Here is a 19,491-nt window from a genome sequence, read left to right as displayed (position 1 = left end):
CAACAGCCCATCATAATTATCTCCACAAAGATGATCTATCAAACAGTTCCTGGTTTATAGGTTCTACGAGAACGCTATGTTGTCATTGTGAATCAGGTAGCTTCCAGATGCACCGAATCAGCAGCTTATGTGCAGCTTCATTTGAAACCTAATTCAATGTTCTTCAAAGTGAGTTGCAAAAACTAAATTTTTACCAGACTTTCAATGCGATTCCTATTAAAGGTCTACGATTCTTTCTTTGAAGAACCTCCCAGGAATCCACCTTTTTGTGGTTTTGATCAGGTTGTTTGGAAAGCAAAGATCTTGCAAATTCTCAAAAGAACCTCTGAGGCGTTGATGAATAGATTGATGACTGTAGAGCTGCCATATGCAGCCTGTCTGAACTTACACCAATTTGGTTTATGTGCCCTAAATCTTTTCTTCATCAACAGCCCACCACGATCATCTTCGTCGAGCAGCAAAGACGATCTATCGAACCACTCCTGGTTTGCAAGAACATCTATCATGGTTCTACCAGAACATCATGTCATGTTGCTGTTGTGTATCAAGTTGCTGTCATTCTCATTTGAACCCGAACACTCTGTTGAAGCACCACAGTGAGCTGGACAGCGAGTTATCCTGCTCTCGAGCGAATCCAGAGCACTGTGTGGAACCGTTTAGGTGAAAAGTGCAGGATAAATTGGTGGTTCAGAAGGATGGTACGGGGGAGCACTCACGAGTCTCGTCAAGTGCATTATTTCACCGAAGGTCTTAATAGGAAGGGATTGGGAACATGCCCTGATGCATTAAACGCTCGGAAATAAAACGCTCCCTCTGATGATGAAGCACCGAGCTTCAGTTATCTTCTGATTTACTTTAATTAGAGATGTAACTCTTATCTGTAGGGTTTTGCTTTTAAAACTTCAGCCAAAACACAGTTTTTTTCATTTCTTTTACATTCTTTTATGCGCGTTTGCGTTTAAATTCTCATACATTTTAGTGCAGTTTTGTACAAGTACATTTGCTACAGTATTATCATAACTTCCATTCTTCTGGGAAGATGTTCCACTAGAATTTGTGGAGATTTTTGCTCATCCAGCCTGAAGGGTGTTAGTAAAGTCAGGTCCTGATGTAGGTGAGGTGAAGAAGCCTGGGGTGCAGCCAGTATTTCAGTAGGGTTGAAGCTCTATAGCTGGAGAACTTCCACTCCAAACCGTGTAAAGCAGATCTTCATGGAGCTGGCTTTGTGCGTTTTGTTTAATGCTGGAACAGGTTTCGGGTCTCTAGTTTGAGTGAAGGGAAAATCTCATGCTTTCAAACACACCCGAAGACGTCCGATACAATTGTTTGCCTCCAACTTTGTGGTAACAGTTTGAGGAAGAACCACAAACACTTCCATCTCATCAACATTCAAGCAGAAATCATTCAGCTCTTTAAATTCACTCTCATTTCAATTTTCCCTTCATCCCATCCAATACTAGTTTTCTTTTGATGTTTCTTTAGTCGGGTGGAATCAAATAACCTTGATCTCCTCAAAAGAACTTATAAAGAACCTTTTGTCCTTCAAAATGTAGCTTGGTGAATATTATGTTCAGTAGATCCACACGAAGACAGTGACGATCCAAAAATCCATTTATACCAGTTGGTTTTCTATTTTTTTTATTCATCAGTCCAGTTCAATTCCGTCAATCAACAGAAACCAACAGATCCACAAACTCTTTGGCTCAGATGTCTTTTTCCCAGAGAGGTTTTTGTTACTCGAGAGGTTCTTTGGTTGGATAGAAGCTCAGAATTCTGCCCTTGACCCCTATTGGAAAGCCAAAAGCACTCCACTGGACAATCCATAAAAATTCTATAGAAGACTAAAATTATAAAGACACAGTGGCCTATGATCCTATGGTGGAACCCTTAAAGAAGACATCTACGAATGTTTCCAATTAACACGTTATTATATAGCTAAGATTGCTTACATTTCCAGAAAAACCAATGAGGAACCCTTTGTCTGCAAGAGAGTATCGATTGGTGGCTATAATGTGGAGCCATCAACGTTCATCTACATTATAGATCATATTCACTCTATTTTGTTTCTTCTACCCCCCCAATAATCCTTTCTTTATTATCCTTTATCTCCAACTGAAATGATTTTTACAAGCTAGACTCTTTGGTTTGTTCCTCTGGCTTCCAGGAGAAAGCTTTTCATGAAAGCTAAGACCAGTTAACTTCCCACAGAACCTGTAAGGAACCATTTGAACACATAATAGTTAATTTTTTTCTTTTTGTGAATCCTTTGTGTAGCCTTTTTTAATTCCCAATCATCCAAAAGATATGCACTGATTTTGATTCCAGCCTCTATGGTTTGTTCCTCTGTAGGAATTCCTTCAAAGTGCTTTCCATGTACAGCCCTTCTAAATACATGACCCTTTAATGCTCTGAAGAAACACTTAGGAATTGTTTTCTCACCTGCTTTTCAACCAGGGTAGCGCCCTATCATAGAGGCTTCCTATTCAAACCCTATTAATGATGTAGGATCCATTTCTTCCTCCGAGGAACCTCTCAGGAACGCTGAGAGCTGACGCTATTTAGGATGTTCCCCTGGAAGCTGTTTGAAAAGCAAATATAACTTCTCAAAAGAAGCTCTGAGGAGGGTATGGATTGATGAATATGATGTAGAGCTACAAAGTTTGTTAAATATTGATTATTGAAAACTATCTGAATTTACATTGTTTACTAGACATCAATCCTTCTCTGGAGGAAGCCTTCCAGATGTTTTTTCTACCAGAGGAACTTTTAATTAGAAACCCTCACAGAAAGCTGAGAAGTCTTACCTTTTACAACTAACCACAGATGAACCATGTTCTTTCCAGAAACTACCAAATGAACAACGTGTGCAGTTCACACTCGCCAGAACTTCCCAGTGTTTATCAGGTTTCTTGTCTTTTATTATTCCAGAAAAAACCCATTACTACTTTACAAGTGGTACTGTAGGGCGTGATTTCAGGTGTAAACGTAGAAATTGCTAGAAATGGACTCCTCACACTGCGAGCATAAAAAGACGGTTACGAATAATACATTTACATATTTGATTCTGACAGCGCAATGGTGATAATCAATCTGCTGGATGTTCGTCAAAATTTGGTCCTTCATGTCCACGTTTCTGAACATCGAGTAAAGGCTTATGATTTTATTTGGGGAAAAAATTAATATTAATAAATAAAAAACCATGATGAAAGTATTGAATGGAAACCATGAACACATGTCAGGAGATCTAATTTATTATCCATCTTATTATTATTTATTTATCATTACTTTTTTTTTTTTTTATATTAATTTGTATTTTTTTTTTTTTTTACTTTCATTACATGTTAAAATAAAAAAAGAAAGAAAAACTGTTTATGGAGGTTCTTTAGCCACCACTGATAATAGCTGTATATTTATAGGCTTTAGATCACTGGAATGACGTATATGGCTTTAAGTGGCATTGATATATATATTGATATTTGCCAAAAAAAAAAAAAAAAAGAGAGAAATTATATACCTTAATTACTTTATAAGTTTACATTGTGAATAGCACGTATGCAATTTCATTTTCATCCTGTTTGATGTAATTTTGTAGCAATGGTTTGATACTAATAAATGGAAGTTGATGATGGAATCGTGCCTCGTGTTCTGAGAAAGAAACTCAACACACGTTTGAATGACCTGACCGACCTGACCATTAAAAACAATCCGTAATTAATCTAAGAATCAGGTGGAGTTACTGTTTACATCCTGAAATGGACAATTTTCTTGTACCATCTCAACCTGTTTCTGCATTTATTCCATAGTCCAGGGCTCAGTGATTTGTTACAGGATGTTAGTGGAGGTGAAGAACGTCCAGAGATGAAGCATTAAAATGGTGTAAACCTCACACCTAGTCATGGATTATTATTGTATACCATGATCACTTCTTAAATTGAAGCAGTCGTTGATGTTTTGAGAGCAAAACTGACTGAACAGATCAAAATTACACTTTATTTGAAATATTTTATATACGAATAAAAGGCTGGTGAATCAGTTATGTTTAGAGCCACTGATCAGAAGGTTGGGGGCTCAAGCTTCGATATTGCCAAGCTGCCACTGTTGGGGCCCTTGAGTAAGGCCCTTAAACCTTTGTGGTCCTGCATAGAAAGAATTTCACTGTGCTGTAAAGTGCATGTGACCAGTATATAGCACCTTTCTCTTTATCTTTTCCTCCTCAATCAGGACCTTCTTCTTCTTCTTTCTTTTCTCCCATTAGGGGGCGCCACAGGGGATCATCCATCTCCATACCACCCTGTCCTCTACATCTGCCTCTTTCACACCAACTACCTGCATGTCTTCCCTCACCACATCCATAAACCTCCTCCTTGGCCTTCCTCTTTTCCTCCTTCCTGTTGGCTCCATCCTCAGCATTCTCCTACTGATATACCCCATGTCCCTCCTCTGCACATGTCCAAACCATCTCAATCTCACCTCCCTCACCGTGTCTCCAAAACGTCCTACATGCCCTGTCCCTCTAATAAACTCATTTCTAATCCTGTTCATCGTCGTCGCTCCCAACAAGTGCAACAAATGGATAATGAATATCAAATGCAACTTGAAATAGATAAAAAAAAACAGTGATTGAAAAAAACATTGTATGCTGTGTATGTCATTAAGAATAATAAAGCGCTGTAACAGGAAAATAATCTGATTTGCACCAGTTACTCCGCCTCACACCCACCATCCGGTTATTGGTTATTTTTCCATAAAAGCACCGCACCAAGTGTGTCGTTCTGCACATAGCAGTGAATATAGATTACCTTTACTTGAATCCACTGCATTACAGGTAACTCAGGAGATCCTGTAAGGCTGATCACAGGCCCGGGCTCATTAGCATGTCTTAAACTAGCATGTGCTGGTGTGAATTAATGCGCGCTGTCAAAGCGAAGCGGATTTTCTATCGGGAAGTCGATAGAGAAAGAGGACACAGGAGGGGAAAAACAAAGAGCAGTACAATAGTCCCAATTGTTCAGAGTTCAGCTTCCTTAGTGTCGCAGATTTTAGCATGATAAACCATCAATTCAATAACAAGTTGGAAAATATAACATGTCGAATGAAAGTACAGGACGTCTTTAAATTCAGTAGCATGAAATTTTCCCCGTCACTTAAACTCGGAGACCCAAAACCTGTTTCAGCATGACACAAAGTGCACATGGTCCATTGAAAAATATGCAATACATGGGTTGGAGTGGAAGATCTTCTACTATTGAACTCAACCCTCATGATTATTAATGAATGTGAACGCTGACCTCCTCAACCTTCTCATCCACATCGGTATCTGACTTTACTTACACCCTTGTGACTGAATGAATCTCACACGTAAATCTAGTGCAACATCTTCCCAGAAAAGTGGAGCTTATTATAAGAGCTAATGAAAACTAAAGAGGGAAGTTTATAAAAGATGCACATACCAATCTTATGGTCAGGCGTCTACAAAGTTTTGACCGTACACTGTACGTATTTCTTCAGTCACTCGCTTTGAGGAAAACCTCTTAAAATCTATGTAGAATACTAATGATTGTAGAAAACACAAATACTGGAGTATTATTTTGGATTTGACTTTTACTCAATTGCTTTACATTATAATTGAGAACTTTTTACACCTTCTGCTTTTCATTCCTTTTAAAGTGATCCAGTGATATTCTCTTCAGTGTCAAACAAAACACTTCACTGTAATGATTTAGAAAGTTGGCTTTCCAAAAATCCTGATTGCAACCCCCCTGATTGAAACATCTAAATTTTACTGCTAGAGGTGCACAAACCTTTTCCCCCAACAATGTTAGGATATTTTTGGTTCGTTTTCTTCAATGTCGAATAAACAATTTAAATCGAATGTGGGTCATGTTGTGTATTTTGAACCTGTTCATTTTTCTTCTACCTTCTTTGTTGTGGAAATTAAACAGACAAAACTGAAGTACTGAATTATTTATTTTTTTGATGTAGAAGAAAGATTATTTACAGCCATCGTTCTGGAGGTAAGTATTGGGAAACTTGACTTTGCCAACCATATGTGGCTCTTATTTAACCTGTTACCACAAGTTTGAAGGCTAACATTTGTACAGGACACCTTTTGATGCATTTGTTAGCATTAAATTCACACTTTAATTGAACTAGAAGATCCAAACCTGTTTCAGCATGATCTGACAATGATCCTGTGCACAAAACCAGCTCCTTGAACATATGCTTTCCACTAGTTGGCGTGGAAGATCTCCTCCTAGAGAGCTCTAACCTCAAACCTGCTAAATGATAAATTGGAATGCTGACCTGACGTTATTAATACCTTTGTGGTGAATCTTCACAAATATCCACAACATCTAGTGGAACATCTTTCCAGAAGAGTGGAGCTCATTATAACAGCAAATGGGGACTAAATGTAAAATAAGTTGTTTAAAATACAAAATTGTATGACTTAAAGTTAGAAATATATACAGTATAGGGCTAAAAGTCTTTGTGTCTGCAAACTGTTGGCCCTATATTGTATATATATATATATATATATGTTTGTAAAATGTGAATAATTCTCCAAAATTGCAACCTTGATCTCGTACCCAGAGTCATTTTAAACCTGAATGATCTCAACACTAAATAATGTACACATTTTCTTCGAGTTATTAGTTTATTTGAATATCTCTTGTGTGCCCACATCTGCATGCAGGTTTCTGTGAAACGGCGTAATCTGCGAGCTCATTGCAGTTCGACTGAATTGTAATTATTTGCTGGATTGTGTTTAGATCTGTGGAAAATGAAATGTAATTCAATTAAACACGGCTAAGCGATGAAAATAACGCAATCAGCTAAAGTGCTAATTGGTGAGTATTAGAGAGCATCAGCATCAGTGATTCACCCTCTGCAAATGTCTCCAATAGTGACAGTGACAAAGACAGCTACTGATCCAAATCTCCACCAATTTATCAATAGACATTTACATCAATAAATTCAGTTGATCACTGTAATGTAGCTGATCACTGTAATGTAGCTGATTACTGTAATGTAGCTGGTCACTGTAATAAGGCTAATCACTGTAATGTAGCTGATCACTGTAATGTAGCTGATTACTGTAATGTAGCTGGTCACTGTAATGTAACTGTTTACTGTAATGAGGCTGATTACTGTAATAAGGCTGATCACAGTAATGTAACTTATCACTGTAATTAGGCTGATCATAGTAATAAATATAGCTGACCACTGTAATGTAGCTGGTCACTGTTATGAGGCTGATCACTGTAATGTAGCTGGTCACTGTAATGAAGCTGATCTCAGTAATATAGCTGATCACTGTAATGAGGCTGATCCCTGAAATGTAACTGGTCACTGTAATGAGGATGATATCAGTAATATAGCTGACCACTGTAATGTAGCTGATCACTGTAATTAGGCTGCTCATTGTAATGTAGCTGATCACTGTAATGAGGCTGATCACTGTAATGAGGCTGATCACTGTAATGTAGCTGATCACTGTATTGAGGCTGATCACTGTAATGTAGCTGATCACTGTAATGAGGCTGATCACTGTAATGTAGCTGATCACTGTAATGAGGCTGATCACTGTAATGTAGCTGATCACTGTAATGAGGCTGATCACTGTAATGTAGCTGATCACTGTTATGTAGCTGATCACTCTAATGAGGCTGATCACTGTAATGCGGCTGACCACAGTAATGTAGCTGATCACTGTAATGTAGCTGATCACTGTAATGTAGCTGATCACTGTAATGAGGCTGATCACTGTAATGTAGCTGATCACTGTAATGAGGCTGATCACTGTAATGTAGCTGATCACTCTAATGTAGCTGATCACTGTAATGTGGCTGATCACTCTAATGAGGCTGATCACTGTAATGTAGCTGATCACTGTAATGCGGCTGACCACAGTAATGTAGCTGAACACTGTAATGTAGTGATCACAGTAACTTTTGCTGATCTCAGGACTGAAGTTGATCACAGGAGTACAGGATTGATTAATTTTATGCGGCTGACCACAGTAATATAGCTTATCACAGTAATGTAGTTTATCACAGTAACATTCCCTGTGGCAGCAACTTAAGCTGATCAGAGTAACATTTGCTGATTTCACCAATGTAGCTGATGTTAGAAAGGTTCACTGATCACAGCCATATATCTGATTTCACTAATAATAGCTGATCTCAGAAAAGAAGCTCATCCCAATACCAAAATAGTTAACTCAACAAAATGAATCTCACTTGTATCAGAGCAGTTCAGTTCAGTTCAGTTAAAGAAATGTAAAAAAAAAAATCACTGAGCAAAGTCAAGGCCATGCAAAAAAAGAACATTCATAATTAGACGCATGACCGTACACAGCCTTCTGAGTGAGAAAGATAAAACTTTACATTAGTGTTCCGTTAAATGCACTTAATTAGGACATAATTTGCCATGATGAAATCCTGAATGTCAGCACTAACACGCCAGCGATACATGTTGCCCCAAAAAATAACTGATGCTTCTCATCGCAGGGCCGCTGGAAGTAATTTCGAACAGGGGGTGCTGTGAATTATTTATTTTTTTTGGACAAAAAACCAATGAGCCTATGGGCCTATTTAGAATACATTTTAAAAATAAATACATAGGGCTGTGACGATGGCAGTTTTTTTACCACCGCGGTGGTAATGGACCAAACACCGGCGGTGTTGCGGTGGTTGGGGGGTTGTTTTGAAATAAATTCAAATAAAAAAACAAAGAAACAACACACTAAAGCCTGTAAAGCATTTAAATAATTATCAGTAAATACTGGTAACTAACATAATATAATAAAGTTTAATCCATTTAAAAAAAAAAAAACAGTTTTATATTTCCACACAAAGACGCGTTATAGCCTCCCGCTCTGCGCTTTGAGAGGGATGTGGAACACGAGCAGGAAAGAGACCACAGATCTCTTTTTCTGATATCTTCATGTTGTTGTAAAAGGTATAAAGAGCTAATTTTATCTTCCACAAGGGCAAGGCATTTAGGCTATGTTTGCGCGCTGCCAGAGAAAGCGAAACTAAAATCACCTGCGCGTGTGAAACGCGCTTTACAAATGAACTTGACGCGCCTTACCAATTATCATATGTCTAATTAATAACAAGCACAAACTGTAGGCTATTAAAAAGAATTTGATTTATTTCATTTTGTATAGTGGCCGACATCCAGTTGTCTCTTCCTTCTATCCACTTTCTTTCTTCAGGTAGATCATAGGTGCGAACCTTCCGAACCTGTGTTGATTAGGCCTCAAAATAATTAAATTAAAATCCAAAATACACTTAATAGCCTACGTGTGTCAAAATCATTTCCTAAAATATTCATAAGAAATGTATAAATTGTGCAAAATATTTTTAATAGGCCTACATTTTTTAAAAATCTCTCTCTCGCCAATAGGGGGTGCTGCAGCACCCCCAGCACCCCCACTTCCTGCGGCCATGTCTCATCGTAACTCAAACCTACGCAGATCCTTAATGAACACGTGCAAAACGAGTTCCAACGTTTTACACCTGCAGTTTGCAGTTTCGCCGTTTATCAACATTTATCAACATGCTGCCATTTCATTACTGCTCATTTTGTATGGAATCATTTTAAATCTGCATTGTTCGATGTAGGCGGATTTCATGTCAACAAACATCAATTAATAAATACGCATGTTCGCTAATTTAGTTATTTTCTTAGCAGTACTTGTGATTTACGATGCTAGGTGCTAAGCTTATGATATCTAATGAAATGATCAGTCACACCATGAAGTTATGGGAAAGAGTAGTGGAAGCCAGGCTGAGAGAAGAGGTGACCATCTGTGAGCAACAGTATGGTTTCATGCCGAGGAAGAGCACCACAGACGCATTATTTGCTTTGAGAATGTTGATGGAGAAGTATAGAGAAGGTCAGAGGGAATTGCATTGTGTATTTGTGGATTTAGAGAAGGCGTACGACAGAGTGCCAAGAGAGTAGTTGTGGTATTGTATGAGGAAGTCTGGTGTGTCAGAGAAGTATGTGAGGGTGGTGCATGACATGTATGAGGACAGTGTGACGGCAGTGAAGTGTGCAGTAGGAAAGACAGACTGGTTCAGGGTGAAGGTTGGACTGCATCAAGGATCGGCCCTGAGCCCTTTCCTGTTTGCAGTGGTGATGGACAGGTTGACGGACGAGGTCAGACAGGAGTCTCCCTGGACTATGATGTTTGCAGATGATATTGTGATTTGTTGTGAGAGTAGGGAGCAGGTTGAGAAGAGCCTGGAGAGGTGGAGATATGCGCTGGAGAGAAGGGGAATGAAAGTCAGTAGGAGTAAGACAGAGTACATGTGTGTGAATGAGACGGAGGGCAGTGGAGTGATGCGGTTGCAGGGAAAGGAGGTGGAGAAGGTGGAGGAGTTCAGGTACCTGGGGTCAACAGTGCAAAGTAATGGAGAGTGTGTTAGGGAAGTAAAGAAAAGAGTGCAGGCAGGGTGGAGTGGGTGGAGAAGAGTAACAGGAGTGATTTGTGATAGTAGGGTATCTGCAAAAATGAAAGGGAAGTTTATAGGACTGTGGTGAGACCTGAGATGTTGTATGGATTAGAGACAGTGGCATTGAGGAAAAGACAGGAGGTGGAGCTGGAGGTAGCAGAGCTGAAGATGTTGAGGTTTTCGTTGGTAATGACGAGGATGGACAAGATTAGAAATGAGTTTATTAGAGGGACAGCGCATGTAGGATGTTTTGGTGACAAGGTGAGGGAGGTGAGATTGAGATGGTTTGGACATGTGCAGAGGAGGACATTAATTATATTGGTGGAAGAATGCTGAGGATGGAGCCACCAGGTAGGAGGAAAAGAGGAAGGCCAAGGAGGAGGTTCATGGATGTGATGAGGGAAGACATGCAGGTAGTTGGGGTGAAAGAGGCAGATGTAGAGGACAGGGGGGGATGGAGACGGATGATCCGCTGTGGCGACGCCTAATGGGAGCAGCCAAAAGAAGAAGAAGAAGAAGAGTCTTTTCTCCTTATTTCATAGTATTTCTGTCTGTATACATTGGAGTTTCTATCCAATCAGATTTCAGCCGTGACATCACAAGTTGCTGGGGTCAAATATACCTGCAGGCTTTTTTTTTTTTTTTTGTAACCATAAACTCTAAATTGCCTGAAGAGGTTGCTTCAACCAATCAGCGATGGAGTTCAAATGTCACCATTTTCACATCCTTTGATTGGACGGTCAGAGAGTGCACTATTCAGAGCTCAAGTTTAAATATATTCATGTGGATTTAATAGCTGTTTCTTTCATTGCACAACTGCTGACAGAGAAGCAGAAACTGATTGGTCTCAGATGCACTTACAGTGGTGTGAAAAAGTGTTTGCCCTGTTTTCTTATTTTTTGATTGTTTGTCACACTTTAATGTTTCAGATCATCAAACTAATTTAAATATTAGTAAAAGAGTGAACACAACATGCCGTTTTTAAATGAAGGTTTTTATTTTTGAGGGAAAACAAAATCCCAAAACTACATGGTCCTGTGTGAAAAAGTGTTTGCCCCCTGGTAAAACTGTGGTTTAATACACCTGAGTTCAATTTCTCTCGCCACACCCAGACCTGATTACTGCCACACCTGTTAGCAATCAAGAAATCTCTTAAATAGGACCTGCCTGACAAAGTGAAGTAGACCAAAAGATCCTAGTAGACCACAGTGAGAGCCATTATTTACAAATGGCAAAAACATGGAACAGTGGAGAACCTTCCTAGGAGTGACCGGCCGACCCAAATTACCCCAAGAGCACAGCAACGACTCATCCAAGAGGTCACAAAAGACGTTACAACAACATCCAAAGAACTGCATGCCTCACTTGCCTCAGATAAGGTCAGTGTTCATGACTCCACCATAAGAAAGAGACTCTGCAAAAACCATCTGCATGGCAGAGTTCCAAGACCAAAACCGCTGCTGAGCAAAAAAGAAATAAAGGCTCGTCTCAGTTTTGCCAGAAAACATCATGATGATCCCCAAGACTTTTGAAAAAAATACTCTGTGGACTGACGGGACAAAAGTTTAACTTTTTGGAAGGTGTTTGTCCCATTGCGTCTGGCGTAAAAGTAAAACCGTTTTTCAGAAAAAGAACATCATACCAACAGTAAAATATGGTGGTGGTAGTGTGATAGTCTGGGGCTGTTTTGCTGCTTCAGGACCTGGAAGACTTAAATTCTGCTGTTTACCCGAAAATCCTGAAGGAGAATGTCCAGCCATCTGTTTGTGACCTCAAGCTGAAGTAAACTTGGGTTCTGCAGCAAGGCAATGATCCAAAACACACCAGCAAGTCCACCTCTGAATGACTGAAATCACATCTCAGCTCGAATCACATCAAGTTTGCCGATAACACGACCTTGGTGGGTCTCATCAGCAAGAACGATGAGTCAGCATACAAAGAGGAGGTGCAATGCTTACCAGCCTGGTGTGGAGCAAACAACATCCTAAACATGACTCTGAACGTTGAAAAAAAGAAAGAGATGGTTATTGACTTCAGGAGAGCACAAATCGGCCATTCTTTACTTCGGATGACCTCACCTGGTCACTCCATCACCAAGAAAGCCCAGCCGTGTCTTTACTTCCTGAGAAGGCTGAAGAAAGCTCATCTCCCTCCCCCCCATCCTGACCACATTCTACAGAGGGACCATTGAAAGCATCTTGAGCAGTTGCATCACTGCCTGGTTTGGGAACTGCACCATCTCGGATCACAAGACCCTACAGAGAACAGTGAGGACGGCTGAGAAGATCATCAGAGTGTTTTTCCCCTTTTATCATGGACATTTACACCTCACGCTGCATTCGCAAAGCCAACAGCATTGTGGACGACCACACACACCCCTCACACACACACTTCACCCTCCTGCCATCAGGGAAGCGGTTCCGAAGCATTCGGGCTGCCACATCCAGACAGTGCAACAGTTTCTTCCCTCAAGCAATCAAGCTCCTCAATACACAGAACTAAACTGAACCCCCCCCACACACACACACACACGACTGTGTGACTGATCTGTACAACCAGGACTCAAACACACAATTGTACTCACTTCACACATCCATGTCTTCAGCACCACTCATATTACATCATTCATTACTACAAACTGTTTACATGCCGTTTTTGCACATTTTTGTTAATTACAATGTTCACTTTACTCTTTTACACACAGCAGTGTGCAGTACACAACAGGTTTACTGGTGGCGCTATTTTGTGTTTAGTGTTTTTGTCCTACACTGTCCTGTGTTGTCTTTGCACTGTTTGCACCAGGTTGCACACGATGCACTACTTGACTTGACTTGTGTTATCTTTTTACTAATATTTAAATCAGTTTGATGATCTGAAACATGAAAGTGTGACAAACATGCAAAGAAATAAGAAATTAGGAGGGGGCAAACACTTTGTTACACCACTGTACAAGGATATTTACAAGATGGACTTTTCAAGAAAATCTGGACATTGTAGGAAAAGTCAATCGAAACACAGTTTTACGGCTTTTTCCATGAACCGTTTTTACTTTTGTGTTTTGTTCCATGTAGAATTTACACAGAATTGGCCGGAAAACCATAATGCACGGAAAAATAAGTAATTTTATGAGGTTAATATCGAGGCTTCTGCTGGATATGGTGTATTCGGGTGGTGCAGCTGTGGCTACAGTGAAAGGAGATTCCTGACTGTGATGTAGCACTCTGTTATACTACGTTGTTTTTATAATCTTGACGCTTTCTATAGACGTGGGATCAAAATTATGGTATTAAGAGATGGATAATCTAAAGCACTTCACTTCCTGAACCCTAAACCAGACGATTCAGTGTCTAAGGTTCACAAAGTCTTATTAGAGCTAGAATTGTGGTCAAACACCATCCAAAAGGAACACCTTGATCAGCATTAGTGGTAAAAAACAAAAAATGTGGACTTTATACAGTGGTACCTTGACCTACGGGTGCATTAATGTACGAGTTTTTCAAAATACAAGCGGTCACTCGGTCGATTTTTTTTTGCTTTGTGACCTGAGCAAAAAATGGAGGTACGAGCTCGAGACGCCGCTGGTAGATGGCGAAACGAAGCCAGAAAGCGAAGATCGTGACGAAAATTACGATAAGCAAAGAAGAAAAAGTAAAAAATTTAGAGTTTAGGGATATGTAGTGTACAGTAGTTCTAGAGAGAGTAGTAAAAAATCTAGTTTTCCCTCCTCCGCCGCCCCCAAGCCGGCGTTAGCTCAACTCGTCACATCTCCAAGGAAAATACACTGTATAAAACCTTATTATATCTTTACATACTCTTTCTATTATGTTTTTATACAAGATTTGTTTGATTACAATTGATTTGATGTGCGAGCAAATTGAGATACGAGCTCATCCACGGAACGAATTAAACTCGTAAGTCAAGGTACCACTGGATTTAAAATCCTTAGAACACCCTGTAAAATATAAAGTTGGATTATTGATGAAAACCGCAGGGGCAGTTTTTGCCTTGGCAACTCTTGTAAAGAATAATGGTAAAGAATTCTAATTCGAGAAAATTGCGATGTTATTGCTTGTAATTAAACAAATGGTGGTCGAATTGTCTGACAGGCTAAAAGTTAAAACACTACATGCAATTAAATGCTAAAATCCACCGTTCAGAGTCTTTAAAGTCTGTTAAATCAGTGCACTGAAGCTGCAACTGGAAGCTGGAAGTCTGAAGCACTGGGCAGCTGGTGGAAACAAGAGGAAACAAAACAGGACACTTATTTATTTATTTATTTATTTTTCTTTACCAACCAATATATGAATGCGCCTGTTGTTTCGTAGAATGCTTTTAATTCAAGGGAGCCATTTTTCCTCAGCAGGACCAGAGACTGGGATTTATTCACTTGTTCTGTGTGTGGTGTTCAGAAGCGTCAAGCTTTGTGTACTGTATAGTGATGGGCATTTCTTTCCAAATCAGCTTCATAGGAATAAATAGACTGAAAATATACATAACAAATGAATATGTTGATCCCTGATAGACGGCTCCGAGGTCACGGTGGCGAAGGAAAGACTCCTTAAGACGATACGAGGAAGAAACGTTCAGAGAAACCAGATACAAAGGAAACCCATTCTTATCTACACACTGGAAAGTGCCCTTGTAACCAAGGAATTCATTATAGCTCTAACATGAAGTCTGTTATCACAGGGTATCGGCTGCTCACTGATGGAGATTTGAATGCAAAACCGCTTGTCCAAAGCCATCTTCATGGTTGCTAGATGTTTACCATCCACAGCATTTCTTGTCTATATTGATTCTGTTCATGTGAGGATCTCATAATGGCTTCAACTGTTGAGAACTCAATACTAAAAATTGTGCATCAGGATGGATCATTATCTGAAGCCCAGAAGGGATCAGTTTCTTGACACCTGATCATCAGATTAGTATGTGCTTTTTCATCATCATGTTCCCTGTTTGCGCTAATAATAACCAGTTCTGGCAAGATGTTCCACTAGATTTTGTGGAGATTCTTTTAGCCACAAGGGTGATAAAAATCAGGAGATCTTCCACTCCAACCTATTTAAGCCTATCTACATGGAGCTGGCTTAGTTCACAGGGACATTGTCATGCTGGATTTTGTAGACAAATTTGTGGAAACTTGAACTTAAGATTTGTACAAATGTTCTGAACATCCTATTCCACATCATGATTTTCTTTTAGAACTTTCTCCATTCATCTGGGAGGAGGTCCCACTAGATTTTAGAGTGTGATTAAGTAGATTCATTTAGCCATAAGGGTATTAGTAAAGTCAGGTACTGATGTAGATGAGAAGGCTTGGGGTGCAGTCAGTGATGAGAGTTATATAGTAGGCCACTCAAGATCTTCCACTCTAAACCATGTATAGAATATCTTCATGGAGCTGGCTTTGTGCACTTTGTGTCATGATGGTACAGGTTTGGGTCTTAGAGTTCGAGTGAAGGGAAAATTTCATGCTACCAAATACATCCTAAGATGTTGTTTGTAGGATCAGTTTTTGGGAAGAACCACATATGGCTGGTAAAGTCAGGAAAGTTCCAAAAACTTGGACCTTCCAATCAGAGGTCCATCATCTTATCCACTGAGTTGCCATATATAAAATTAGCAGTATGAAAAAAACAACAATTGATGCAATTGTGTATCATTTTTTTTCATTTTCAGCTGCTCTCCTGTGGACGTTCTCTGTTTTCAGCCGTGAGCTAATAAGATCCAGCGTCTGGGTGCAGTTGGAAAAGGGGGGAGTGTGGTAGAAGAACACCTGTGCGTGGATTAATGAGGGGTAGACTGGTCTCCATGCCACCCATCCTCCTCATGCTAATTAATCCTGCTGGTCATTAGCACTAATGTTGGATGGGAGGGGGGGGTATGGTGCATCATGCCATTCCAGCTGCAAACATCTCCAAATTCTGATATTGTAAAAATTTGTATTCGGAGAAGAAAACGGTGGGACGATTTTGGAAGAAAGCGTGTCTAGAAGCTTCGGATTGGGACGCACGAGATGATTAGTGGTCGGTGATTTCATTCTATGTTATCGGTGAAGCACATGATTCAGACCGATCTGTGCCCTTCCCACTCTTCTGCTCCTTTCCATCTCTGTCATGTTTTTTTCAAACTGAGAAAGGCGAGAGAGAAAGAGAGAGGGAGGCGGTTACATCCTCGCAAGTCCCCTAATCACGTTGTTGTGTCATTATCCCACCTCTTCTCCCCTCCTGAAAAATACATTTGGAGAACATCCTTTTCTCTGCGTGACAACAACTGGTAAGCATGGCTAATGAAAATTTAATCGCGTGACAGGAGCGGAGAATCGTTCCGGATGGATCCCAGCACTAGCGCCACCCAATGACAAAGTTCATGCAAATAGCATTTTAGCAAGGTGGGGATTTTTTCCCCTGATGATGCTCTAGTAATTTAACACGCCTCATGGGTAAAGCATTGGGATGCCTGAATTGACCAACCAGTTTGGGGAAGAACCACTAATGGCAGGGAAATTCAGGCATTCCAATACATTGTCTATAGAATGTTTGCATAGCCAACAATACGATGCTCTGGGATCCGATTTCTAACCGATACAATACGATACGATGGAAATAGAAAAACCAACAAAAAGATGCTAAGTAACTCGAAATACAGTCGTCCCCCATTTATCGTGGTAGTTATCTGCCAAAACCGACTGTGCCGACACAAACGGACGCCACCTTTTTTTTCTTCATTGTTTTAGCCATAAAATGTCCTCCCACACTCTTTATACACGCATAGAAAACATTTGCAAGAATATAGTGAGATGTATTTTGTGTAAATTCATATAAATATCACATTTATAGTGAGTACTGTAGTACAGTACAGTACTGTAGCGTAGCCTATGTGTAGTTTCTCTGCTTTTTTATTGGTTAAAGTGTCCTATGATGTCAAAAAGGGGCAGATAAAGATACACATGCATTCTTTGTATTGGTTGGCTGAATCTGGTGATAAATGTCTTTAACTCCGCCCTTTTTTTGACATCAGAGGATACTACAACCAAAAGATAAGCGGAAACTTACGGTTACTTGTAATACTACTCATTCTTATGATGAACTAAAATCGTGACCATTCATGAAGCAAAATATTTATGTGCCAAATTAAAAATCGCAAAAATTCGGAATGTGGAGGGACGACTGTATTACAGATTTTTCACTTTTATTTCTTTAGATAGACAGCAAATCATCAATTTACTTAATAATGTCTAACACATGGCCCTGTCACAAACAGGCCTTTGTAGTGCAAAAAACAAAAAAAAAGATTTAATAAAACCAGATGTTCTTTTCCTGTTCTGTCTCCAGGAAGGTGCAGCTCTACCTCTGCCATGTTAATCTGTATTCTATGTGACTCTCAGGACACCGTAGTGTGGTACGGTCTCCATAGTGCTGTGATACGTCATGTTCATGTAGAGAACGCGCTCGAGAAACAGTTTAGCGACGAGAAATCAATCCACATAAACAATATCGGTCACAAATTATTGGTCACTTTCTAATAATAAAGTTAAAGTGTCTCTATAAATAATTATATATAAATACATTGTTTTTTACTGATGCAAATACAGTATGTTAAAAATGGCCACTTTTTTAAATCAACGCATCACATCATTGACTTTTATGACGACGCACCGATATGAATAGATATAAATGCTTAGAATTCATTTATTACTAGTTAAAGATTTCTTAGAAAATTTACATTTATATTTGTGGTATCTTATCATCACTGCAAATTATTAGTTTCCAAATAAAAATCTACAGTGTAATAGAAGGTGAAAGCTTAGTGGACTCTGGATCGGAAGGTCACAAGTTCAAATCCCAGCACCACCAAGCTGCCTCGGCTGGGCCCTTGAGCAAGGCCCTTATCCCTCAACTGTTTGGTTGTGAGTCACTCTAAAAAAAAGCATCTTCCAAGTGCAGTAAATGTAAATGCTCACAATCGCACGTGATCCAGCACTGATGATCCAGATTCATGTCCAACAGTTTTAGATTCCATATTCTCATCATAAAATCAGAATAAATAAATAACACTTTATACATCAATTGCTTGTGGATTCCTGGCCTGTATCCTGTGTTTTTTTTCCAAACAGAGTTTATTGTTTTTTTCCAAAAACGAACCTGTTTTAACCTGAATAAAAAACTTAAATACATAATTATTGAGGTTATTTAATTCAATTCATGTTTATTTGTATTGCGCTTTTAACCATGAACATTGTCTCAAAGCAGCTTTACACAGATAATGTGGTAATAAAAATGAATAAGATGTTCTTTATAAGTGTAAGTTTGTCCCTGATGAACGAGTCGGTGGCGACTGTGACAAAGAAAAAACTCCCTGAGATGGCATAAGGAAGAAAGCTTGAGAGGAACCAGACTCAAGAGGGAACCTCATCCTCATCTGGGTTGCACCAAATGTCTATTTATTACAGACAAACGGTGCTCCGGGGGAAAGTGATGGTGATCAGATGCAAACTGTCCTGAGTCAGTGTAGCAGACTGTTGACATTAACTACAGTCCAAATCTAAATCCTTAAAGCTCCTGTTTTTACTCTATTATTTTAAGGATCCCAGGCTGTTTAGGAAAAACATCCTTAGCTGCACAGAGTGGCCTCCAATCGAAGAAAAACACCATCCAGAGGCAGACCGGGATGAATTTAGCAGTTAGCAGGCCGGGTTATCAACTGTTGGACACTTGAATGCAAAACTGTTCAAAGCAATTGCAGCCCTATCTTGATTTTTTATTGCATTTAACCCTCTACAGGAACTTAATGGATCTTCATGTGGAGCCATCCTGGGCTTCACAGAATAGTTTCCTTTTACCCCTGATGAACAAACCAATGGCAAAAGAAGCAACGAAAAACTCCAAAGATGATATGAGGAAGAAACCTTGAGGGAAACCAGACTCAAAATAGAATCTCATCATCATTTTGGTAACATCAAATGACCATTTAGATGTTTTAAATTCAAACTAAAGAGGAAAGTAGCTGTTGAACTGCGTTTCTG

The 19,491-nt window shown here is 39.5% G+C and overlaps 1 protein-coding gene and 1 long non-coding RNA gene across 2 annotated transcripts in view; one reads left to right on the top strand and one right to left on the bottom strand.

The window, feature by feature from the left end:
• The window catches only part of LOC310739254, a 430,707-nt gene that overhangs the window by 287,149 nt on the left and 124,067 nt on the right, over positions 1–19,491 (bottom strand). The window lies entirely within an intron of this gene.
• LOC310737268 (craniofacial development protein 2-like) overlaps positions 1–19,491 on the top strand; it is a gene marked incomplete at its 3' end in the record, with an annotated part of 390,247 nt that overhangs the window by 247,655 nt on the left and 123,101 nt on the right. The window lies entirely within an intron of this gene.

The sequence above is a fragment of the Silurus aristotelis genome (assembly GCF_946808225.1).
Source record: "Silurus aristotelis genome assembly, chromosome: 2".
Lineage (NCBI taxonomy): Eukaryota > Metazoa > Chordata > Actinopteri > Siluriformes > Siluridae > Silurus > Silurus aristotelis.
This window is presented reverse-complemented; position numbering and strand designations above follow the sequence as displayed.